At 43.6% G+C, this 25,368-nt stretch overlaps 6 non-coding genes across 6 annotated transcripts; 3 read left to right on the top strand and 3 right to left on the bottom strand.

Annotated features, from left to right (window-relative positions):
• Window positions 1-5,440: 5,440 nt before the first annotated feature.
• TRNAS-GCU (transfer RNA serine (anticodon GCU)) lies at window positions 5,441-5,522 on the bottom strand. The gene has a single exon. It is a non-coding gene; the product is annotated as a tRNA-Ser (tRNA).
• A 2,373-nt stretch (window positions 5,523-7,895) lies between these two features.
• On the top strand, window positions 7,896-7,967 carry TRNAW-CCA (transfer RNA tryptophan (anticodon CCA)). The gene has a single exon. It is a non-coding gene; the product is annotated as a tRNA-Trp (tRNA).
• A 395-nt stretch (window positions 7,968-8,362) lies between these two features.
• On the top strand, window positions 8,363-8,434 carry TRNAW-CCA (transfer RNA tryptophan (anticodon CCA)). The gene has a single exon. It is a non-coding gene; the product is annotated as a tRNA-Trp (tRNA).
• A 345-nt stretch (window positions 8,435-8,779) lies between these two features.
• On the bottom strand, window positions 8,780-8,861 carry TRNAS-GCU (transfer RNA serine (anticodon GCU)). Its single transcript has one exon. It is a non-coding gene; the product is annotated as a tRNA-Ser (tRNA).
• Window positions 8,862-21,078: 12,217 nt separating this feature from the next.
• Window positions 21,079-21,150, top strand: TRNAW-CCA (transfer RNA tryptophan (anticodon CCA)). Its single transcript has one exon. It is a non-coding gene; the product is annotated as a tRNA-Trp (tRNA).
• Window positions 21,151-21,958: 808 nt separating this feature from the next.
• On the bottom strand, window positions 21,959-22,040 carry TRNAS-GCU (transfer RNA serine (anticodon GCU)). The gene has a single exon. It is a non-coding gene; the product is annotated as a tRNA-Ser (tRNA).
• Between the last annotated feature and the right edge of the window lie 3,328 nt (window positions 22,041-25,368).

Genomic DNA, 25,368 nt, shown 5'->3' on the forward strand with positions numbered 1-25,368 from the left:
AACAGGAATCAGCAGGAGCTGAATACACGAGGAAACACAGGAACACCTTCAGAGGCTCATAGGAATGAGACTCCAAGATCAGGCAACAAGGTATTGACCTCAGGTGCTTTAAATAGGGAGTGTTGCCTGATCAGCCAATTAATGAAAAGCAACAGGTACTGAAGGCTTGAAAGGGCTGCACATGCGCAGACCCTCAGGATGGCGGACGGCCACGGTTCCTAAACACACGAGAAGTAGCACTCACAGTCTGGTGAGTGACAATTATGATAAAAATCATTACACACCCAAAATAGAACCATATAAGCAAGACAGTCCTAAAGTCTACAAAGACTGAAGAGTTGTGTGGACCATAAAGTGCGCAGGGTGGAATAACTCTAAATAAAGTAGCTTACAGTGGTCCACAGGCAATGTCCTCTCTTGGGATTGGCTCCACCTGTCTTCACTAGCATTAGTCTTGTCTCTGAGTCAGGTTTGAGTTACCACCAGTAAGTTAGCTGTATGTAGCTAATCTTCCTACTCCAGGAACCTGTCCTGGTGATCGAAATGTGGTGTGACCCATAGATGTACATGATGAGGAGGAAAGAATGGGCTGTACTGAGTAGATTAAGAAGGCAGAAAACCTTCTTGCATTGCCATGTACGTAAGAATAAAACAGGTGATATTGAACTAAGAAAGATTGCCTTATCTCCTGCTTTGGGATATCTGGACAGTCTGCTGCCATGACAGGAAAATAACAAATGGAGTATCCTACAAAGGCAGAGTTGTCTTCAGTCAGACAAAGTAATGGGTATTCTACAGGGAAAATTGCAGAGGTAATGTTTAAATTTATGAACTCTAGATACTGTCCTCCAGAAACAGCAATAGTATCTCTGTCAAACAATTAGAGCTGAACAAAGAAGCTTACAAAGGAACATCAGGATAACAGCTGGGGCAAATGGGCTCTTAGGCCTTTTTACTATTCAGGAAGGCAGGAACAATTATATAATGGTTAGGGATGCTTTGTTAGCAATTCCTTCATCAGATGTGAAATTCAAACTCAACACATAGGCAAGGTATAAAAAGTCCATTACCATCACCTCCAGAGGAGCACACCAATTTATCAAAGTAGGTCACTAGACCCGTTCCTCACATTGGGTGGGCTTGATGAAAAGAGCGTGTTTGTTGTATCTTCCTTTGCTGCCCTCAGCTGTGTTTATATTGTTTACAGGGGCATATTTATGAAAGGGTGAAAACTCTTACGGCTATAAACATGACCACTAAGACTTTTATTCTGTAGTCACAGTGAGGAGCTCTGCTAAATGTAATGTTATCATTTTGCTGCAATTTTTGCATTTTTATGCTGCGAATTATGCTCAAATTAAACACGAATAATTATATTTACTGTTTTTTATTTTCTTCTTCGACTTATAACATTAGCAGGGATAACAAATATGTGATATATGTGGAAACAACCCTCTTTTCCTAATATATTTGAAAAGATAAATCACGTATGAACCAATGGCACATAACTTGATTGAATTATGGCTAGTTTATGAGATTCATTGGTCAAGCACTGTTGCCAGTGACCTCGTGGTACAACGCTAGCGCATCTGACTCCAGATCAGAAGATTGCATGTTCAAATCACATTGGGGGCAGGTGTCTTTTTTAAGTTAAGAACTTTTTTTTAACACTCAGGTTTTCTTTAAATTTGCTATACCAAATCTGTCAAAAGATATTCAATACATACTAGACTCTACATTACAGACCAGAGCAGTTGATTGCAGCTAAAGCATCACTTGTTTGCATGATTCTTGGCCTATATTTTTTCTGGATTAGAGTAGTGCAGATGATGAAGAAGACATGATAAACATGCTATGCCTGACAACTCCATGTGACCTCATGATGCGATGGTAATACAACTGGTAGGGTTTTCTTCTACTGACCACATGGCATAGCTAAAGTGCACTTAAGTTATAACTAACTGATCTATTAATAAGATAAAGCACCAAGAATGGCGCGGCTGGGCAGCCAAGATGGACAGTCGCTTCTGATTAGAGCTCTGACTCTTCTGACTTTAAAATTGTCCATTTGCTCTCTCATACGGATGTCACCGCCAGAATACTAGTTATTGCTGCAGCTGAGGCGAGAGTACTGACAGAGAGACGTTGCTTTGCACAAAATATTGACCCACATACCAGTGTGGTCAACACCCATTGCAGGGCCTAGAACTGGCGCAAATTCAGCACACTGGTGACGCCAGCTACACAACTGCCCTGACACTGCCATGGACTTCTGACTTTAATCCATAAATGCTGCTGCAAGACTGTTCTTCCTCTCTCATTGTTTCACATCTGCTGTATCACTTTGCAAATCTGTACACTGGCTTCCCGTGTCCTCTGGAATCCGATTCAAATTACTCACCCTTACCTACAAAGCCCTCAAAAACATCACCCCTTCATACATCTCAAATCTCATATCAAAATACTCTCCCTCCCACCCACTTAGATCTACCACTGACCTGCACCTTGTCTCCTCTCTGGTAACCACCTCTCACTCCCGCCTACAAGACGTCTCCTGTGCTGCTCCTCACTTATGGAATTCCCACAGTCTTCAAAGCTTTAGAAGCTCTTTGAAAGCCCATCTCTTTTTTTTTTTTTTTTGAGCTTACCTTATCCCAGATAATACTATGATAATACTATTCACACTGATACACCTTGACAACCATCCTACTTTCCACTCTGAGCCACACTCACTTCTTTTGTTTCAGCTGGGCCCTCTTCCACTTAAAATATAAGTTCTCTAATGAGTAGAGTCCTCCATACCCTTTGTTTTCATGTCTGAATTTATTTTGTCTGCCTTGTATGTCCCTGTTTTATGTATGTTCTATATTGCCTATTGTATGGTGCTGCAGAGCACTGTGGCATTTTGTAAATCTATGATAACAATAACAAAAAAGTATTGCTGGGGTTTCCCACTTCACCTTTAGGTATCTCAAGATGGAAAATCATTTACTCTAAATATCCATATGAACTGTAACTGGCCTGTGCCTCATTGGATATCCCTATGATTAACCTTCCAGGCTGGTCTGATTCCCTTCACCAGTTAGAGTCCCTACCTTCTTTGTCTAGAGAGGCACAATGGCAAACAGTCCAATGCCTGAAAACGAGAATGAGGAAGGAAAGGAGCCCGTGTCCCCCTGGGGATCCTTGACTGTCTCCCCCCACTTCTTTATCTGTGCTGTCTACTACTTTGACAACTGACTCATCTACTGTTGCCGCCTACGGCGGGAGAACCTTGATGTGTTTTCTTTATAAAGAAGATCTGCAACTGAACATTCCCTTACAAATGGGTGAGATCTGTCTGATACTGTTATTACTTGGCCATGCTGTTCACTATACTGTTTTTGTTAGTGAGGTTAGTTAGGGGTATCTCTCATACCTCTTTATGTTGAGATACATGGGTCTGATTCCTTGGTGTCTTCACACAACTCTGATACTCAATTCATTCCCCTTCGGCTCGCTGTCTGGGTCATTCGATATTTTGAATTTGCCTAGACAGAGATGTCTACTTTCACAGTTGATTTTCGCCTTATGCATAGAAGCTTTTGCGCAGGCGATTATGGCCAAACCTAACATAGCAGGAATCCAGGTAGGGGAATGGGAATGTAAGTTGGCTCTCTTTGGCGACGACTTATTCTTTGCAAAAAAATCTAGCACCTAAGTGACGAGGTGACCGAGTGGTTAAGGCGATGTACTGCTAATCCCTTGTGCTCTGCATGCGTGGGTTTGAATCCCATGCTTGTCGAGTTCACTTTTTGTTATTTCATCTCACATATACTCTGACATTAGGGTGATGGGGCAGAGATAATGTGGATCTTTCTAGATCCTGCTCATTTCTATCATGTACAATTACCAGTTATTACACCCCAGTATTTTCTGCTGTCACCACTGCACCATTATACTCGCTTTTTAACATAGTTTCCTATTCTCTCAGAATATCCTATATGTTTACCATATAAGGTTATTATTTATATAAAGAGGGTGGTTTGTAGGTCACGTCCGGGCCATTAAAGATTGGATCCACCTCTCCTCACTACTGTTAGGCTTGTCTCTGAATCAGCTTTGAGTTAACCACTAGTGAGTTAGTTGTATGTAGTTAATCTTCTACTCCAGCCTCCTAGTGATCGCAATATGGTGTGACACTTAGATGCACATTGTCATAATGAAGGAATGGCTGTATTGAGAAGAGTGGGAAGGCAGAAAACCTAATTGCCTTTCATAAAACAGGTGGTATTAAATTGAGCATGCTACTACTCAACCTATTACACTTCTGCTAGAGATGTTTCAGTTTTAATTAACAAATAGGTCCCTTTTTCTCCAATAAATATTAAATTAGAGTCCAAGATATAACCCCAAATTGTCCAGATTTTGGCTGGACAGCCCAGATTTGTGAGGACTGTCCTGTTGTCCCACAGTCGGCACGTTTGACCCAACAGGCCCGGAAGTTGGGCAGTATGTACCCAATCACCATAAGGCATGTGGCTTGCTTGTGTGGGAAGTCAAGGGTGCTTTTAGGGGAGCAGTGTGTGCTTCAGAAGCACTAGACATGCTCATGGGGCATGGCCACACTCATAGGGATGTGAACAGACACTAGTGTGACGTCTTGGAGGAGGCATAGCCCATCTTAGTCATTTCAAATGTTGGGAGGGCAGATATACAATAATTCAATATTATATTAAAATGACAGCTAATTTATAAAAATAAAAGTGATTAGACTATGATGGTATGGTATTCAAATATTTTATTAAGGGCAGTTTTTCTTATAGACAAAGTTTGATTTTCTGGGCTGTGGTTTGCCTCCATTACTGGTAAAAATGCTATAACTCTGGTTGCTTGGTTTTCCAGATTACAGGCACCTGCAACTCACCCACCATCTGGCAGCTGCCTGTGTTAAAGAAGAACTCTGAGGAAATGTTTATTCTGCCCCCTCCCCCCAGTCTGCAGAATCAGGACTTCCTGTGCACGTAGTACAAACATTTGTGGTATATTCAACCCTGACAGGGCCTGTATTCCTATGGTCTTCCAGGGTTCACGTCCTGGAGTTTAGTAGCAAACTGCAAATACAGTTTGTTGATACAACTGTTTGAACTTCTGCAGAAGATTGCACTTAAACTCTGGGCTGTGAGACCTGGAGGATCATGGGAGTACTGGCAAGGGAGAGTTTCCACCAAGACATGGAGTGCCCATGTACGGCAACACTATTGTTTTACTAATTGGGAGGAGGATAGGTTACAGTAAAAATCCATATTTCATTGTTATGTAATTCTTGTTCATCTAGCAATTGAAATGAAATGTCAAGATCACTCGAAGTAGTCGTGACACCACATACTAGTAATAAACTATTATACTGCACATGTTAAAAACAATTGTTAGATGCAATAAACAATAATAAAATGCTACTCGACGAGGATGGGATTCGAACCCACGCGTGCAGAGCACAATGGATTAGCAGTCCATCGCCTTAACCACTCGGCCACCTCGTCCATGTGGCTAAAGTGTTTTCTTGCAAACCATGACATAGCATTAGTCGTAATTATAACATGGAGATTTCCCCCAGCTTTAGCTTATTATTATTAATTATTATTAATTTTTATTTATAGGGCGCCACTAGGTGTCCGTAGCGCCATACAGAGACAAACGAATTACAATACAAGGTGAGACAGCACAGTACAGTAAACAGTAAGCACAGTAACTCAGTAAGCTCAATGGGCAGCTAGAGAGGGCAGGTGAAGGGAGAGGGAAGATCCGCATACGATGGCTTAGCACTTGAGTTCAGCCATGGTAAATTCCCATTTTATAAATATGTCTAATGCCGTAAGACCTCATTTTGCACGAGAAGCTTTTCAGAGCTAATCCTGCATCGTCTGGTTTCTGTATTTTTTCTTGGTGCCCTAGAGATCCCAGCTTGCCCTGGGTGCCAGGGCATGCTGGCATTTGTGGTTCCCCAAGTGCCAGCATGCCCTGGCATCCATAGGTATGCTGGTGCTTGTAGAACTGCAAGCGCCAGCATGCACAAAGACTTAATGACAGCCTGAGCATGCTGGGACCTGCAGTGCACCAGGGACAAAATGCTTTTATACAAAATAAAATTATTTTTAACCCACACTCACTGCCCAGGAGTGTGGAAAAAATCCTAGTGCTATCAGCACTGGGCTGGGTATAACTGGTGGGGGGAATCCACTTTTTTTTTTTTTTTGCAGACCCAATCACCCTAGGGAACTGTTTCCCAACCCTAGTCATCAGTACCCCTAACAGTGCAGGTTTTCCAGGTCACAAGTGAAATAATTAGTACCACCTGTGGATCTCTTCCAATGTGTCAGTCAGTAATGATTATACCTGTATACCAGCAAGGAGATATGGAAAACATGCACTGTTAGGGGTACTTGAGGACTAGGGTTGGGAAACACTGGCCTCGGGAATCCAGCCCCATGCTGACCATACATTGTCACTGTCAGGGGGACCCCCTGCTATGGATTTCCCTGGCAAAACTGCTACCAGCCACCTCTGGTAGCACTGAGGTTGATTAAGTTGTCGGGGGGGGGACTCTTTTTTTTAATTTTTAAATTTTTTTATCATTGCTATCAGGTTTTTTTATTACATGAATTGCCGTTTTAAATATAGTGATTTATATCTACATTTTGACTGTCTTTTTGACAACCTTATCTACATTTTACATGTCGACCTTTTAACTGTGTAGACATTATGAACATGTAGACATTCTGATTGTTGACCTTTTAACTGTGTCGACCTTATGACTGTAGACATTTTCACTGTCGACTTTTCATACCCAAGTCATTATATTACCTGTCAACATATACCCTCACGCCACATAAACATTTTCAAGTTGATCACAGATTGCCAGCTTTTAAACTTATGACTCCTAACATCTGGCCCTGGGAAAATGTGTCCAGTCAGGCTTTAGAGTGAAGGAAGAGAGGTTTAACCTACTCACACAGTTGTAAGCTGAAAAAGAACGGGTCTTGTTCCTATACTTAAAACATGATGCGTTTCACACTGTCCTCTTGTACTTCTTCGGAGAAGTCCATTTCTTGGCACACCCATAGAACTATGATAAATATTTTTAAACACCCAAAATAGAAGCATATAAGAAAGACGTTCTTAAAGTCTCCAATGAGTGAAAAGTCCTTAAATTGAGCTAGGTGGAACAACAATAAACAACGTGTCCTCTCTAAGGATTGGCTCCACCAGTGTTCACTACCATTAGGCTTGTCTCTGAGTTAGTTTTGAGTTACCACCAATAAGTTAGTTCTATGTAGCTAATCTTCTACTCCAGGAACCTGTCCTGGTGATCAAAATGTGGTGTGACCCACAGACGTACATAATGAAAAGGAAGGAATGGACTATACTGAGTAGATTGAGAAGGTCAAAAACCTTATTGCATTACCAAGTACCCTAGCATAAAATAGGTGGTGTTGGTTTGGGATATCTGGACTGTCTGCTGACTTGACAGAACCATAATCCATGGCATATCCTACGAGGGCAGAGTTGAGTCCCTGCGAAAATTGCGCCTCAAAAGACCCCTGACATTTTTACATTTTCATGCTGCCTCAGTGATTAGGTTTAGTGTCTTTTTGGCAGAGACATAATAGATTCTTCCGTTAGCCACTTTTTTTTAAATTAGTTCAGTCCACTTGTTTTATTTTTCAACTTAGCAGGAATAACAAATATGTAATATATGTGGAAACAACCCGCTTTTCCCAATAGATTGGGAAGACAAATGATGTAACAATCAATGAAACTTTATTCACATCATCTTGATTGACTTATAACTAGTTTGTGAAATCTATTGGTAAAATCAAGTGGCGCAAGCTTTGAAAGCTACTGCTCTTCCACAAGACCTCGTGGCGCAACGGTAGCGCGTCTGACTCCAGATCAGAAGGTTGCGTGTTCAAATCACGTCGGGGTCAGTAGAAATTTTATTTTTAGTTTAGTTTTAAACACTTGGGCTTTCTAAATTTGCAATAGCAAATCAGTCAAAAGATACACAATACATGCTTAAACTCTATATTACAGGCCAAAGCAGTTGATTGCAATTAAAGCATCACTTGTTTGCATTATTCTCAATCTATTTTTTCTGTATTAGAGGAGTTGACACAATGAGGAAGCATGATAAACATGTTATGGCTGATAAATCCATGTGACCTTATTCTATGATTGTAGATCTATTTTTATAGATAAGAATACTGCAATCAATAAAGAAGATACAGTAGAAAAGATTATGCCTGACAATTCCATGTCACCCCATGACCACTAGGCATAACTAAAGTGCTACTTAAGTTATGAATAGTTAATCCAAACAGAAGACTTTGTGGCGCAACGGTAGCGCGTCTGACTCCAGATCAGAAGGTTGCGTGTTCAAATCACGTCAAGGTCAATTGCATTTTTTCATTTACTATATCATTTGTTTCATTTACTATATCATTTGCTTCATTATAGCACTTTTGCCAGAGGTGTTTCAATTTGAATTAGCAAATCGGTCTCCTCTTCGCCAATAAATACTAATACTGACTCGAAAGTATACTTCCAAACTGCACAAATTTTGGCTGAACAGTCCTGATTTCAGAGGACGGTCCCATTTGATTCGATACAGGGGAACTTGGGAGGAACACCCAAACACCATGGGGCAGGTGCCACATACTAGTAATAAACTTTTATGTTGATGGTGTCAAAGAAAATTGTGAGATGAAATATACAATGATACAACAACAAAAAAACAACTCGACGAGGATGGGATTCGAACCCACGCGTGCAGAGCACAATGGATTAGCAGTCCATCGCCTTAACCACTCGGCCACCTCGTCCTTGTATATGTTGTTGTTTTTTTTGTTTTTTTTGCAAACCCACATTCCGCATCGTAACGGGTTTGTTCTCCTTTGACATTATCCTATAAATGTCGACCTTTCATTTGCACACACTGTAGGCATAAATCTAGTTTGCTGTTACAGTATGTAGCCTATCCATGTGATAGAAACCAATGAGGCACCGCAGACTAATATTCATAAGACCTGACATATTCATGTGATAGTTACTCCTAGTGAGTTCACAGATTACATTCTCATGAGTATTAGTTGTACACAAAATTGCTTCCTCCACTTTGCATCATATGTGCCTACTACCCAAAATTCTGAGTCTCCTGGACATTCCGGGAGAGAATGCTATCCTCCTACATCTTACCCAATAATTGGTGAAGTGGGCGGGACAGGGGCCCATATGCCTATATGACGCAATTTGCAGTGAATGGTGTCATTTTGGCTCTGCCCCCGGAGGCAGGATGATGCAATTGCGGCATTGTGCCACGGGTGTGGGATCGAAATCCAGATAATCACCGTGCCACGCCTTCATCTCTTACCACTTGAACTCCCCTCCGGGATCTCTTGGTGAGGAGAGGAGTAAAGTTACCAAGTTTGCTATACGTAGTTTCAAGGACCACTTTCAGGGCCTAATTTAGAGCTAGGACTAAATCTAGCAATTTTGCCCATTTCCAAATCGCAGCATGAAATCAAGCAGCTCAGTACTTTTGTGCTACATGCAAAGGCAGGCGTTATTTTCTCTGCAGCAAAATTGTATATTCACCCCTTGCATCGCAAAATGAATTGTCCATGAGTATACAGGGGCTCTAATTAGGAAATTGGAATATTATAGAAATCCCTATCGGGATTGTGATTTTTTTTATTATCAAAATGATATAGCTCTACTGCATATATAATAATTCAGCTTATAATCTCAAGAAAAGATTTGTTAGGAAATGATTTGGGCATGATTCAGAGCTTCTCTACAGTGTTGGAACCCTGGACCATATTGATTATCTCCAACTGTCCAAACTAATGACTGAAAAACACAAAGGTATCCATTTTTGCTGACCATTTCTTCCGAGACAAATGACAGTAAGGCTTAAGGAGTACATACTACAGAATTTTCCACCAGTTTTTTATGCCAATCGATTTGACATCCGATCGATGGATGGACTGAAACAACATTTGCGGGGCATGTAACGATATACCAAAGACATTAGCATAAAGGGCCAGAGCTTTCACTATAGTTAACATCCAAAATCGCATAAAAAGAAAAGACAACACTGTTGTCACAACTATATGCGTACCTGCTATTGTTGGCGCAACTCGGAGGAAGGTGCGGAGTTTAACGTGCCCCTGGTATTCACCAGGAACCCTCGCAAGGAGCTATGGACTCCGCTGCAGGGACACGCAGGTCGCGGTCCTTCCACGAGTCAACAGCGAGATACAAGGAGGTGTCAGACAGGCCGGGTCAGTAACGTTCTGGTAGTACACGGTACACAAGGATATCCAGAAAAATGGTGAGACAAGCCGGGTCGAAAACGTTCAGGTAGCGCAGTACAAAGGGAGAATCCAAATAGGGGTGGTCAAACGGTCCGGGTCATAAGGTCACAGGCAGCACAGGGATAGTCAGGAACAAAGTAGGATACTGGTACACACACAATATGCTGGAGGCAGGAAGACCTGATACTCTGGCACTGATGAGGTCACAGGAAGTGCCTTATAAAGTATCAGGGGCCAATAGGAACTTGATGGGCAGCAGCACTAATCCTGGCTACCGCCGGGACTTGAGAGTAGCGTCCCGTTGCCTAGCAACGGGACGCGCATGCGCAGAAGGCTGCGCCGAGCGGCCGGAACTTCCGCGTCTGGTTGCTAGGCAACCAGGCGCTCCGGGCACTGACACAGGCGGCCGTCCCTGGGAGACAGCGGGACGGCGCCTGACAGCTGTCTTTTCATTCATTCCTATTTTTTAACCTACAATGCATAAAGTAGAAGAAGAAAAAGCAACTGCACTTTTCCTGCTTCTTGTGGCAAGAAGACTGCAGGTACGGAGCCAAAGAGAAAGCAGGAGAAAGAATAGATCTTGTTGGAGCAAAGATTGATTCAAGAGGAGAGACACATTCTCTCAAATGTCCCTGCATCTCCCACAATGCTCCATTCTCTACAGGCATTATCACTAATTGGTCCACAGCAGAAATGAACGCCCATATCTGAGTGTATAAAATTACAGAGGAGCCTGTCTGGGGTCGAGGAACATGAAAAAATTGAGGGTGAGGAGAAGGTGTCAGTGGGGGTTGGAGTTATGGAGACGGAGACAGAGATGGTGCTGGAAGGCCCCAAAAATTATGAAAAGGTGGGGGGTGGAGATGCTCTAAAAGACGAAGAAATAAAATTTACTGCATTTAAAAGAGCAAAGCCAAGAGAGGTGGAGATGATGGTAAAAGTACTGGACCAGTATGACTACGACTGTCAAAAGCGAAAGTACAGAAAAGTTAATAATAGAAAAGAACTGATAATGCAAAAACTACTGCGATTACTGAAGGAAATACTTGGAAAGAAAAGTAATAAAATCCAAGTCCAGAAGAGGTGGTCGGACCTTAAAAATAAAGAGGAAAGGAGACTGGTGCAAATTCATAGAAACATTAAAAAGACGTAAGTAGCAGGTGTAGTGTACCTGTTTGAAGGACTTTATGTATTTCATTCTAGTTTCATACGAAGCAATGCAAACGCCTGATTGTAACATAGATTTTTTTTTTGTCAGAACAAAGAATTAATGGTGAGAAGGCCTGTTTAGATACCACTGATACCACTAACGTAACACCTGTTATCAAACAAGAAAAAATTGATGTTGAATACCAAGTTATGAAAGAAGTTATACACGAAGGTATTTCAATGAACATGTGTAGACAACTAAATGCTTTGGGCACATATCTGTACCGTTATAATAACCAAAATGGCACCTGTTTTCCCGAATCTATGGAGGTTAAGCCCGCTATTGTTGCGATTGTGCCAGAGGGACCACAACATAAACTGATCTCGAGCAGTGTGCAAGGTGAGCAAATTAGACTATTTCTGGTCTTGGATTAAGACTTTTGATAACTTTATTAGAGATATAGCTGTTTAATGCTAAACATTTTTTATTTCCTTGTTTCGTAGATACCATCGTCATATCCAATGAAAGTTCTGAGGGAGAAAAAGACGTTCTAAAGCTCCAGGATTATTTTAACAAAATCAAAGGGATCATAAGTGACATCAAGAAAAAAATGAAAAACCTTGAGAATAATTTTGTTGAAATGTGTATGCTGTTTGGAACTGTTCTTCCACAAACCACTAGCACCTTTAAAGTGTAATACTATATTTTTCACTTGTCATATTCTACAATAAAAATGTTGGTACTTTTATTTGTAATAAAACTGTTACATTAACACTTCGTGGTTTATTCTGGGAATTTTACAAATATTAATTAATAGAGGTTAATATGACTTTATAAGTGTAATCGTTTCTAAAGGTATAAGTTTATAAAGGGTAAATATGAATAGGTTCCCAATATAGATGCAAAGGGTTACATAACACACGTGCTTTACACAAGTGTAATGGTCTGCAACCAGACAGGTGCAATACACATGATGCAAAACACAAGTCAGTGATGTGCGGATACTGCACCACGTGGGACAGGTATAGGCATCACAGATTTACATACACACGGCCCCAACGGAGCTCCAGGTTGAGGTTGTAGTGGATCGGAATTTTATACACACTACCAGGGCCAGACTGGCCATCTGGCACTTCTGGCAAATGCTAGAAGGGCCGATGGCTGGATGGGCCGGCTCGACTCCTCCCGTCTTCTTGGGCCACCTCTGCTGCGCGCTCCTCAGGTCCCTCCCCCGTTATGTTGTGCACTGGTGCACTGTTACACTGGTGAGTTTCCTGTTGTTTTTTTACTGAAGAGGAAGGGGGGGTGCCACGATTTTCGGGGGGGTCGCGGGGGTGCCGCGATTTTTGGGGGGGTCGCGATTTTCGGGGGGGTCGCGTGGGTGCCCTCATTCTCGCGTGGGGGGTCAAGAGTGTTGAAGAGCCATGGGGTGCTGGGAAAGGGGGTGTGATAGACAGGGGGTGCTGGGAAAGGGGGTGAGATAGCCAGGGGGTGCTGGGAGAGGGGGTGAGAGCCAGAGGGTGCTGGGAAAGGGGGTGAGATAGCCAGGGGGTGCTGGGAAAGGGGGTGAGATAGCCAGGGGGTGCTGGGAAAGGGGGTGAGACAGCCAGGGGTTGCTGGGAAAGGGGGTGAGATAGCCAAGGGGTGCTGGGAGAGGGGGTAAGAGCCATGGGGTGCTGGGAAAGGGGGTGAGAGCCAGGGGGTGCTGGGAGAGGGGGTGAGAGCCAGGGGGTGCTGGGAAAGGGGGTGAGAGCCAGGAGGTGCTGGGAGAGGGGGTGAGAGCCAGGGGGTGCTTGGAGGCACTGATGTGACATAATATGATTTGTGGGCACTACTGTAAGGTATATGTTTTGGGGGCACTACTATGCCATAATATGATTTGTGGGCACTTCTGCATGACCAAATATGAATTGAGGGTAATACTATGTGGCATAATATGACCTTGGAGCACTACGATGTGGCATAATATGAACTGGGCACACTACGGTGTGGCCATCATATGAACTTCTGCCAAAGGCAAGTCTTTGATTGTTGAATATGATGGGAGCCCAAAGAAGTTGCTGTATCAGGGCCCAAAATTCCTCTTGTCAGCCCTGCCTGTGAGTCAGGGGGTAGACGTCTCCAGGTAATCAATCAAAATGTTTCCTATCTAATCAACCTGATGGATCCCATCCAATTATTTCTCACCCACCTCCTCTATCCCCCTTAATTTATATACTGTGTTATTTAAAATGAATAGAAAAGACGCATATCCAATTACTGTAGTAAAACAAAAATATTTTTCTCTGACATTTTGCTGCAGATGGAAATACTTTTAATACGGCCGTGTGGGTTCAACTGATCATTCAATAGTTATGTTTTTTTTTAGATATATGTTAGTTTTATTTCATGTGGAATGATTCATGAAAATTCTGCCATTACTATTTAATTGAGGGAAAAGGGTACCTGTTACCTATATGTGTGTGTAAGTACTCTGTTCGTTGTTGCTATTTTGTGGGAGATTTGAAAAAAGCAAAACATTGTTTCCTACAGTGGCGTCTGTATAATTGGTGGTATTGCTGTAGTATGGGGTGGTGTGGTGGTGGTAATGTTGTAGTGTATTTGGGGCTTAGTATTGCTAATAAGTAGGAGAGGGTATTGCTGTAATGTGGGAGGTGACGCTGGACGCTGTAATGTGGGGGGTGATGTTGGTTGCTGTAATGTGGGGGTGATTGATGTAGTATGAGTGTGTGTGGGGGGTTATTTATTGCTGTAATTTGGGTACTAATAATGTATTGTCATGGTATTTATTGATGTAATTGGGGTGCTAACAATGTAATGTTGAGGGTCATTAGGAGAAATAAATACCCCACACACACACACACTCATACTACATCATATTGTACTGCACCACCAACGCGCACTGCGCCAGCATCAGTGTGCAACAATATAGTGCATGGGGCCCACAACACGTGGGCCTGTGTGCTTTAAATGCCAGGGCTGATTTTTAGTTCCAGTTCGGCCCTGCACACTACACAATGGAAAGGAGAATGGAACGAACATATTGAACAGTACGACCAACCAAATGAGGCGACAATCTTCCATTTGGGCAGACTTTCAACCATCGTGTCACGACACACACTGACCCCACTTTCGAACGAGCGGTCGTATGTCGGCTGGTTGAGACAATTATTGGACGAAAACCCTGTAGTGTGTACCCAGCTTTACAATGAAGTCTAAAGATGGTCTTCGCTTTCCTACTTTCTAATGTAAATCTAGGAGCTCCTTGCATATTTGTACAGAAACAATATAATTGAACTTTTTCACAGGATGCCAATTCAGCCACCCTAAAGGTGTAACACACAATGTATATAACACATAATTTATTAATAATTCAGCATATGCATAATAATATTTATTCACACAATTCTTCTCCACTTAACATTTCAATAGATATTATAGGGCATATGTTGACAAATCTGATAAGTAACCTTGTTGCCGCACATCAAAATAAACCATCTTTCCACTTACATGTGTGGTCATTGCGATTTCTGTTCATTCAGCTCCGTCAAGCTTACTCCGCTGAAAGTAGCTTACAAGCGCTAAGGTCTTTATATCAGCCCTAAAGAATTGTTTAAATGAGTTTCTTGGAATACGGCATAGCTCATCTCTTCTCTGTGACCTGTACAAAACAATTTTGTCTACTATTTAAGGTCAGCAGATAGAAAAAACTCTGTTTAAATGACATAAATAACTTGTTTGAGTTACACAGCTAGAAAGACAAATCTATTTATTTAGTAAATGTTGCAGGGGAGCATAACATATCATTAAATTAAATTCTTATGAGTAACATAAGTGTATGTTGTCTTGATAGGTTAAGGCCGGCGGTTCCCAAACTGTGCGCCGCGGCTCCCAGGGGTGCCGCGGCGCTGTCACTGGGGTGCCGCCGGCCAAGCATTGAAAAAAAGAAAAAGCACATAAACTTACCAATCCACCGGGCGCCGGGACCCAGAAGACTCTTCTCTCCCACAGCTGTCACTGAATATCGACGTCAGTAATAAGCTGCTGCGGGAGAGAGGAGGCTGCTGGGTCCCGGCGCCCGGCGGATTGGTAAGTTTATGTGCTTTTTCTTTTTTTTCTATGGCTGGCACGCGGCAGAGGAGAGAGGGAGCGTGACAGCGGGGAAGAGAGGGTGACAGCTGGGGCAGAGAGCGTGACAGCGGGGAAGAGAGGGTGACAGGTGGGGCAGAGAGGGTGACAGCTGGGGCAAAGAGGGTGACAGCTGGGGCAGAGAGGGTGACAGCGGGGAAGAGAGGGTGACAGCGGGGAAGAGAGGGTGACAGCTGGGGCAGAGAAGGTGACAGCTGGGGCAGAGAGGGTGACAGCGGGGGCAGAGAGGGTGACAGCTGGGGCAGAGAGGGTGACAGCTGGGGCAGAGAAGGTGACAGCTGGGGCAGAGAGGGTGACAGCTGGGGCAGAGAGGGTGACAGTGGGGAAGAGAGGGTGACAGCGGGGCAGAGAAGGTGACAGCTGGGGCAGAGAGGGTGACAGCGGGGGCAGAGAGGGTGACAGCTGGGGCAGAGAGGGTGACAGCTGGGGCAGAGAAGGTGACAGCTGGGGCAGAGAGGGTGACAGCTGGGGCAGAGAAGGTGACAGCTGGGGCAGAGAGGGTGACAGCGGGGAAGAGAGGGTGACAGCGGGGCAGAGAAGGTGACAGCTGGGGCAGAGAGGGTGACAGCTGGGGCAGAGAAGGTGACAGCGGGGGCAGAGAGGGTGACAGCTGGGGCAGAGAGGGTGACAGCTGGGGAAGAGAGGGTGACAGCTGGGGCAGAGAAGGTGACAGCTGGGGCAGAGAAGGTGACAGCTGGGGCAGAGAGGGTGACAGCGGGGGCAGAGAGGGTGACAGCTGGGGCAGAGAGGGTGACAGCTGGGACAGAGAGGGTGACAGCTGGGGCAGAGAGGGTGACAGCTGGGGCAGAGAGGGTGACAGCGGGGGCAGAGAGGGTGACAGCTGGGGCAGAGAGGGTGACAGCGGGGAAGAGAGCGTGACAGCGGGGAAGAGAGGGTGACAGCTGGGGCAGAGAGGGTGACAGCGGGGAAGAGAGGGTGACAGCTGGGGCAAAGAGGGTGACAGCTGGGGCAGAGAGGGTGACAGCGGGGGCAGAGAAGGTGACAGCTGGGGCAGAGAGGGTGACAGCTGGGGCAGAGAGGGGTGACAGCTGGGGCAGAGAGGGTGACAGCTGGGGCAGAGAGGGTGACAGCGGGGGCAGAGAAGGTGACAGCTGGGGCAGAGAAGGTGACAGCTGGGGAAGAGAGGGTGACAGCTGGGGCAGAGAGGGTGACAGCGGGGGCAGAGAAGGTGACAGCGGGGGCAGAGAAGGTGACAGCTGGGGCAGAGAAGGTGACAGCTGGGGAAGAGAGGGTGACAGCTGGGGCAGAGAGGGTGACAGCTGGGGCAGAGAGGGTGACAGCGGGGCAGAGAGGGTGACAGCTGGGGCAGAGAGGGTGACAGCGGGGCAGAGAGCGTGACAGCGGGGAAGAGAGGGTGACAGCTGGGGCAAAGCGTGTGACAGCGGGGAAGAGAGGGTGACAGCTGGGGCAGAGAGGGTGACAGCTGGGGCAGAGAGGGTGACAGCGGTGAAGAGAGGGTGACAGCTGGGGCAGAGAGGGTGACAGCGGGGAAGAGAGGGTGACAGCTGGGGCAGAGAGGGTGACAGCTGGGGCAGAGAGGGTGACAGCTGGGGCAGAGAAGGTGACAACGGGGAAGAGAGGATGACAGCTGGGGCAGAGAGGGTGACAGCGGGGAAGAGAGGGTGACAGCTGGGGCAGAGAGCGTGACAGCGGGGAAGAGAGGGTGACAGCTGGGGCAGAGAGGGTGACAGCAGGGCAGAGAGGGTGACAGCTGGGGCACAACGGGGCAGAGGAGTGTAACAGGGGCAGAGAGGATGAGAGCTGGGGCACAACGGAGCAGAGGAGTGTCACAGGGGCAGAGGAGAGTAACAGAGGGCAGAGGAGAGTGACAGGGGGCAGAGGAGATTAACAGGGGGCAGAGGAGGGTGACAGCTGGGGCAGAGGAGGGTGACAGCTGGGGCACAATGGGGCAGAGGAGTGTAACAGGGGGCAGAGGAGTGTGACAGCGTGAGAGAGGGCAGAGGAGGGGGGACATAGTGAGAGAGGGCAGAGGAGTGGGGACAGCGTGACAGAGGGCAGAGGGGGCAGTGTGAGAGAGGGCAGTGTGTCTGGATGCAGCGGGGGCAGTGTGTCTGGATGCAGAGGAGGCAGTGTGTCTGGATGCAGAGGGGACAGAGTGCCTGAGGGCAGAGTGTCTGGATGCAGAGGGGGCATTTTTTCATACAACTAAATAAGTATTTCTGTCCTGACCTAAATACTTATTACAATTTTTTGACCCAACTACTTCTAAAACAGGACTGCTCAATAATTATTTTGGAGGGGTGCCTTGAAAAAATTTGGAGACTCTAAGGGTGCCGCGAACTGCAAAAGTTTGGGAACCACTGGGCTTGGCAGTAGTAAGTCGCCCATGGCCGAAGAAGGTTTTTCAGGTATCATGTGAGATGATCATATGACACTGACTTTCAATCCTGGGCAACCATCTTCTAGCTTGTTTGACCCACAGCTGCCGAGTCCCCTGACCAATCGATAAATATTTAATTGCTAACGGACGCAAGGCAGGTTCTTCTTGTCTTTGCCACTGTAAGTTTAAAAAAACAAACCAGTAATTATCTTACTTGTACAAATGTCTTTAAAATGTTGTTGGAAACATACACGTATAAGTTCATTCCTATGGGAAATAAATGTAAAAGAATTAAGTCTAAACCAATGTGGCTAAATAAAAAGGTAAGGGAAGAAATGCAAAGGAAGAAGCGTGCATTTAAATTGTTTAAGTCTGAAGGGTCAGAGGAGTCCTTCCGTAGGTACAAGGAATGTAATAAAACATGCAAAAGGGAAATTAGATTGGCTAAATTAGAAAATGAAAGGCACGTTGCAAAAGAAAGTAAGACAAACCCCAAAAAGTTTTTTAAGTATATAAATGGCAAAAGGATTAAAAAAGATAATATAGGACCCCTAAGAAGTGAGATGGGTGAATTGATAAATGATACTAAGGAAAAAGCAGAGGTATTAAACACGTTCTTTTCTTCAGTATTTACCAGAGAGGAACAAATGGCAGGAGTAATACATAAAAATGGAAATGAAACCATGCCATTAATTAATACTTGGTTGTCAGAGGAAGAAGTCCAAAGGCGACTGAAGAATATTAAGATAAATAAAGCTCCAGGTCCAGATGGCATACACCCAAGGGTCCTTATGGAGTTAAACTAGGAAATAGCTAGACCGCTATTCTTAATTTTCAGATATTCAATCTCATCAGGCTCAGTACCAGGGGATTGGCGAATAGCAGATGTGGTGCCGTTGTTTAAAAAGGGAACGAGATCACAACCAGAGAATTATAGACCTGTAAGCCTGACATCAATAGTGGGGAAACTACTGGAAGGTATTTTAATGGACAGTATTCAGGATTACTTGGTACGCAATAAAATTATTAGTGGGAATCAACATGGATTTGTGAGGGATAGGTCATGTCAAACTAATCTAATTAGTTTCTACGAGGAAGTTAGTGGGAACTTAGACCAGGGAAGGACAGTAGATGTGGTCTACTTAGATTTTGCAAAGGCCTTTGATACAGTGCCACACAAGAGGTTGGTTTACAAAATAAGGGAACTGGGTCTAGGAATCAAAATTTGTACTTGGACCGAAAACTGGTTAGAGAATAGGGAATAGAGAGTTGTGATAAATGGAACATTTTCTAATTGGTCAAAAGTCTTAAGTGGAGTACGTCAAGGTTCCGTGCTGGGACCACTCCTTTTTAATATATTTATTAATGACCTTGGTGATGGTTTAGAGAGTAAATTTCTATTTTTGCAGATGACACTAAACTCTGTAAGGTAATAAAATCAGAGCAAGATGTAGCTTCTCTACAGAGGGACTTAAATAAACTGGAGGATTGGGCGGCCAAATGGAATATGAGGTTTAACACAGATAAATGTAAGGTTATGCATTCAGGGATCAAAAACAAGAACGCAATCTATAAATTAAATGGAATTAATTTAGGAGAATCTATAATGGAAAAGGATTTGGGAGTGCTCGTAGACAGTAGACTTAGCAATAGTGCTCAATGTCAAGCAGCAGCTGCAAGGGCAAACAAAGTATTGGCATGCATAAAAAGGGGCATAGATGCAAGGGAAGACAGTGTAATTTTGCCACTGTATAAATCGTTGGTAAGACCTCATCTTGAATATGCAGTACAGTTCTGGGCACCACTCTACAAAAAAGATAATTTGGAACTAGAAAGGGTTCAGAGAAGGGCGACAAAATTGATAAAGGGTATGGAGTCATTAAGTTATGAGGAAAGGACCTTGTGGAGCAATGGTTTGTGTGTCTGATTCCAGATCAGAAGGTTGTGTGTTCAAATCATGTTATGGTCAGTTGTGTTAGAGTAGAAATGTATGATTATTGATTTAATATCTGCTAAGCTTTAGAAAATAATGTGTTATAGCTTTAAAAGAAATGAGCAGATATTTTACTTAGAATGAGAAAAGACAAAGATTGAAGTTTTTAAATGTTGCAAAAGATGTTCTCAGAGAATATGGACAAGCCAAGGACGCACAGCTGAATGTTTTATGAAAAGTAACATTTAGACTGGTGGGAAAATGCATGAGAAGATAAAAACATAAGAAAGATTTGTTTAGAACTTACTAATTGCAGAATACGCATAATGTATCATTAGCTTATTGTATTCATAATTTACTGTTTTCTAATTGGTTGTTACGCTTCTATGCCTCTAAAACTTCTAATTGGTTATTACACTTCTATACCTCTAATAATTTACTGTTTTATGATTGGTTATTACGCTTCTATACCTCTAATCATTTACTGCATTATAATTGGTAGTTGAACTACTATACCCCTATTATTTTACTGTATAAATAAAGAGTTTGAAGGAACCTCTGATTGGAACAGAATCAGAATTACTCAGCATTATATCATACAGGTGTTGTGTGTTTTTCTGTTCACCAGTCGACTGAAAATCAATGGAGATCTGACTGACATTGAAGGGAATTGATAGAAGTATCGGTGAACCCCGATACACCAACAGTTGCAATTTTATTTTAATTCTGTTTTAGCTTGGGTTTTCTAAATTTGCTATAACAAATCAGTCAAAAGACACACAATACATACTAAACTCTACATTACAGGCAATAGCAGTTGATTACAATTAAAGCACCACTTGCTTGTATGATTCTCAATCTATTTTTTTCTGGATTAGAGTAGTGCAAACAATGAAGAAGCAAGACAAACATGTTATGTCTGATAAATCCATGTTTACTGATTCTATGATTCCAAAACTATTTTTATAGATAAGAATACTGCAATCAATAAAGAAGAAACAGTAAAAAATAGAATATGCCTGATAATTCCATGTGACCTCATGACCACATGGCATAACTAAAGTGCTACTTAAGTAATGAATAGTTAATCTATTAATAAGAAAAAGCACAACAAGCTGCTTAAGCAGAAGACTTTGTGGCGCAACGGTAGCGCGTCTGACTCCAGATCAGAAGGTTGCGTGTTCAAATCACGTCAAGGTCAGTTGCATTTTTTTCATTTGCTCCAATCGGTCTCCTCTTCGCCAATAAATACTAATACTGACTCGAAAGTATACTATTAATAAGAAAAAGCACGACAAGCTGTATGAGAACCCCAAAAGACCTCGTGGCGCAACGGTAGCGCGTCTGACTCCAGGTTGCGTGTTCAAATCACGTCGGGGTCAGTTGCTTTTTTTACTTGTTTTTTTTATTTGCTATATCATTTGTTTCATTATAGCACTTTTGCCAGAGGTGTTTCAATTTGAATTAGCAAATCGGTCTCCTCTTCATCCATAAATACAAAACTATACTTCCAAACTGCACAAATTTTGGATGAACAGTCCCGATTTGAGAGGACTGTCCCATTGTCGCACGTTTAATTCTCTCCTCCTGTCTTCACCACTGTTAACTCTGCTCTCCAGCTACTTAGCCCTCCTCCTTGAGGACCCTCTTTCCCGCGTCCCCTGTCGCTCCCTCCTCTCCCCTTGGGGGTCTCCCTGTCATCCGTGCCTTCCCTCTTGGACTCCGTCGTTGGCGGACCTTCCCCTCTCCCCTCCTCCGCCCCTCTAGCTGTGCTTTGAGCTCACTGAGTTACTGTGATTATTGTTTACTGTACTGTGCTGTCTCACATCGTATTGTAATTTCGTTTGTCCCTGTACGGCGCTACGGACACCTAGTGGCGACCAATAAATAAAAATTAATAATAATAATAATAATAATTAGACTCAGGGGATGTTGGGAGTTATGTACCCAATCACCATGGTTGCAGGTGTTAAAGAAAAATGTGAGAGGAAATATACAATAAGACAACTCGACGAGGATGGGATTCGAACCCACGCGTGCAGAGCACAATGGATTAGCAGTCCATCGCCTTAACCACTCGGCCACCTCGTCCCTGTATAGCTTCTTGTTTTGTGTGTTTTTTTCTGCAAACCCACATTCCGTATCGTATCCGGGTTTGTTCTCCTTTGATATTATCCTATAAATGTCGACCTTTCATTTGCACACAGGCATAAATTTAGTTTGCTGTTTCAGTATGTAGCCTATCCATGTGATAGAAACCAGTGAAGCACCGCAGACTAATATTCATAAGACCTCAGTTATATTCATGCAATAATTGTACCAAACCAGGTTCCCAGGTGGGGGTCACTAGCAGCGAGAGTTACCTACAAGGTAGCAATTTTAGGTGCCTTTGAAGGAACCTAGTGGTGACAGCAGAGCTCCTCCTATAGCGTTTAGAGGGGCACATTTGGGATAAAGAAAGGGGACAGTGGCAAGGCATGCCCAGCCAGTCCCCAGCACCACAGCAGGGTGGCATAGGAGGTCCATCCTGTCACCCATGCCCTCCTGCGACTTTTACTATTGCTTTATTTTTATGGCTTCCTTCTGTGGTTTCCGCTAAGGTCTTTATGTCAGCCCTGAAGAATTGTTTAAATGAGTTTCTTGGAATACGGCATAGCTCATCTCTTCTCTGTGACCTGTACAAAACAATTTTGTCTACTATTTAAGGTCAGCAGATAGAAACAACTCTGTTTAAATGACATAAAAAACTTGTTTGAGTTACACAGCTAGAAAGACAAATCTATTTATTTAGTAAATGTTGCAGGGGAGCATAACATATCATTAAATTAAATTCTTATGAGTAACATAAGTGTTTGTTGTCTTGATAGGTCAAGGGGCTTGGCAGTAGTAAGTCGCCCATGGCCGAAGAAGGTTTCTCAGGTATCATGTGAGATGATCATGTGACACTGACTTACAATCTTGGGGAATAATCTTCTAGCTTGTTTGACCCACAGCTGCCGAGTCCCCTGGCCAATCGATAAATATTTTAATTGCTTACGGACGCAAAGCAGGTTCTACTTGTCTTTGCCATTGTAAGTTTAAAAAATCAGTAATTATCTTACTAGTATACATGTGATAACCTGCTGATGCAGTGCCTCACTCACCTATCATTCAGACTGTCAGTTCCTTGGTGGAGCCGACGGTGGCCATCTTTAAGTAGCCCATATGTAGAACTGGTGGCCATTTTGGGTGAGTCTTTATAGTAACAAAATTCCCTAGAATGCACTGAAAAAAAAAAACAACAGTTGGAGCTGTGAGGAAAGTGATGGTGATCAGAAGAGAGGAGACAGTCTAATAAGTGCTAGAGACAGCAAAGAGAGCAATAAGTTGAAAAACAAAGTCACCTCTGTAAAGAGGACTCACTGGTGTCTGACACCCACAAGTTTCTACAAGGCCATTGTGACTGATGATTAAGAGGGGAAGATCTACTGCTCCCAGGACAGTCTGCGGTGGTGAGAAGTAAAACACCTGTTTATCTTTTTTTATTCGCATATTTGCACTTCACCTCAGCTGTGACCAGCCCCTATTCTACATGGTATAGACAGATCAGAGAATAAGTTAGGACACTGTATAAAGCAAGTCCCATGTGTGCACCATAGGCATCTTTACTCACAGCGCTGTGACATCCATATCAGTGTAAGGAAAGTGGACGAGACCAACAATTCCTATCCTATACCTCACAGACAGCAAGAGCCCCAACGTGCATATTAAACAGTTAAGATAACCCAGGTCATATATAGATATCAGGGACAAATGCAGGATTTGTAGAGGGGGGTTTCCACACCACGCCACCAGTGGGCGTGACCAGCATGCATGGGGACATGGCTATAATATTAGACAGTGCTTGGCTGCTCTCCAACTCTTCCTATCCCCATAATATACATGGACAATGCTGTGTGCACTACTGTTAGGTGCACGCAGCTCTCCCTTTTCAAGCAGAGCCGTGTGAAGGGGGGGAACGGTCTAGCCACCTCAATTATACAGTGCCACAGGCTTGGAGGGGGGTTTCCAGGCACTAGGAACACCCCCCCCCCTCGGTTTGCCTATGAATATTTAGCTATAGGTTTAAAGTCTCAGCATTACTGCCTAGGTAATACATTTCCATCGAGTTGCTGGCAAACCGAGTTTAAATACTGTGTTCAGAAGTGTATTTTTATTGTGCTGCCATACAGATGATTGTTTGCACTGTTAGTTATTTCTATCTTTATATGTAAGCTAAACAAAGTGTATTATTTTGATTTTATACCGTACTATATTGGAAAAGACATTGTTTACATGTTAAATGTTTATGATTGCATATTAAGGCTGACCGAATTTGACTCTCCGGTTTACAGCTATGGACTGAGTTAATAAAACCAGAAATGATTCAGCCTCTCACCTTTGTGTAACTTATCTATTATACTCTCCATCTGGGGGGGGGGGGGTAGACCCTTGTCTCTCTCTGCTGTAGTGTGACTGAAGGGGAGAAGAAAGAAATAAAGCTGCCAACATCAGGGTTCCACAGCAAGAGCCTGTCCGACAAGTTACCCTACACAAGGAACCATCTGACTTGTGCTATCCATTATACACCGAACACCTCATCTACATTAGGGTACCACACAAGGACATACGTAGTAGACATTTTACAGCTAGGGACAGCTCTCTTATAAAGGATGACAGTCCCTGAACTCTGAACCATCTAGTTCCTCTAAATTCATTCTTTCTTAAACTTGTTGTAGAACTGTACACCAATCAGTGACAACATTAAAACCACTGACAAATAAAGTGAGCATTGATTATCTTGTTACAATGGCACCTGTCAGTCCTTGAAGTTGATGTGTTGGAAGCAGGAAAAGGGAAAGCATGAGGATCTGAGCGATTTTGACAAGAGCCAAATTGTGATGGCTACACGATTGGGTCGGGTCGGAGCATCTCCAAAACAGCAGGTCTTGTGAGGTGTCCCCAAGAAAGGACAACCAGTGAACCGGCGACAAGGTCTTGGGTGTCCAAGGCTCGTTGATGTCCATGGGGAGCAAGGGCTAGCCCATCTAGTCCAATCCCACAGAAGAGTTAAAGTAGCACAAACTGATGAAAACGTTAATGCTGGCTATTATAAAAATATCAGGAGTTAGTAGTAATCACAGTTAATCTCAAATTTCTGATATTTTCTCTCCACAATAAAATAGCATAGCATTTGATCATGTTAGGGCTGACCAGATTGGGAAGACTTTGGCATTTTCTTACAAATTGAAACGCGTCGGCAGGAGAGGGGCGGATACCTTGACAAACATACACGCCAGCCGATCTGAACTCACCCAGAATCTCTACTGCTCGTGCAGAGAGCGAGCCAGCTACCTGACCGTGTGGACGGGATCAATGTTCTCTTGACACACGCTTTTCC

Source organism: Mixophyes fleayi, chromosome 4 (assembly GCF_038048845.1).
Source record: "Mixophyes fleayi isolate aMixFle1 chromosome 4, aMixFle1.hap1, whole genome shotgun sequence".
Lineage (NCBI taxonomy): Eukaryota > Metazoa > Chordata > Amphibia > Anura > Limnodynastidae > Mixophyes > Mixophyes fleayi.